The sequence below is a fragment of the Coregonus lavaretus genome (assembly GCF_964263955.1).
Source record: "Coregonus lavaretus genome assembly, chromosome: 28".
In the NCBI taxonomy this organism is placed as follows: domain Eukaryota; kingdom Metazoa; phylum Chordata; class Actinopteri; order Salmoniformes; family Salmonidae; genus Coregonus; species Coregonus lavaretus.
In genome coordinates this window covers 1,449,064-1,450,056 of record NC_140015.1, presented here as the reverse complement: position 1 = coordinate 1,450,056, position 993 = coordinate 1,449,064, and positions in this window count along the sequence as shown.

The window sequence follows — 993 nt, the reverse complement described above, 5'->3', positions numbered from 1 at the left end:
TCCAATAGCGGCGAGCTTTACACCACTCCAGCCGATGCTTGGCATTGCGCATGGTGATCTTAGGCTTGTGTGCGGCTGCTCGGCCATGGAAACCCATTTCATTAAGCTCCTGACAAACAGTTATTGTGCTGACGTTGCTTCCAGAGGCAGTTTGGAACTCGGCAGGGACTGTTGCAACCGAGGACAGAATAGTTATACGCGCTACGCGCTTCAGCACTCGGCAGTCCCGTTCTGTGAGCTTGTGTGGCCTTACACTTCGCAGCTGAGCCGTTGTCACTCCTAGACATTTCCACTTCACAATAACAGCATCTACGGCAGATCTAGCAGGGCAGAAATTTGACGAAATGACTTGTTGGAAAGGTGGCGTCCTATGACGATGCCACGTTGAAAGTTACTGAGCTCTTCAGTAAGGCCATTCTACTGCCAATGTTTGTCTATTGAGATTGCATGGCTGTGTGCTCGATTTTATACACCTGTCAGCAACGGGTGTGGTTGAAATAGCCGAATCCAAAAATGTTAAGGGGTATCCACATACTTTTGTATCTATAGTGTATCTAGGCAAAGAAGAAATGCTCACTAACAGGGATGTAAACAAATTTGTGCACAAAATTTGAGAGAAACAAACTTTTTGTGCATATGGAAAATGTCTGGGATTTTTTATTTCAGCTCATGAAACATGGGACCAACACTTTACATGTTGCGTTTATATTTTTGTTCAGTGTATATACATTTAAAATTGTCAATCTGATAGCTGGAAAATTATTTGTACTTTCCTCCGCACAAGCGAACTGATTGAGAGGCCATTTCATAAACACACTTGCTATCACATTTGGTGTCACATGATTTCTCAGCACAAGGCAGGGACTTTCCTTCTCTCTGTCCATTAACTCACGTCATATAAATGTATGTGCTTATCAGATATTGACCATGGTTTACAATCAACTTGGCAACACTGAACTACAATCCAAAACAAACCATGCAGAGTACTTTGTC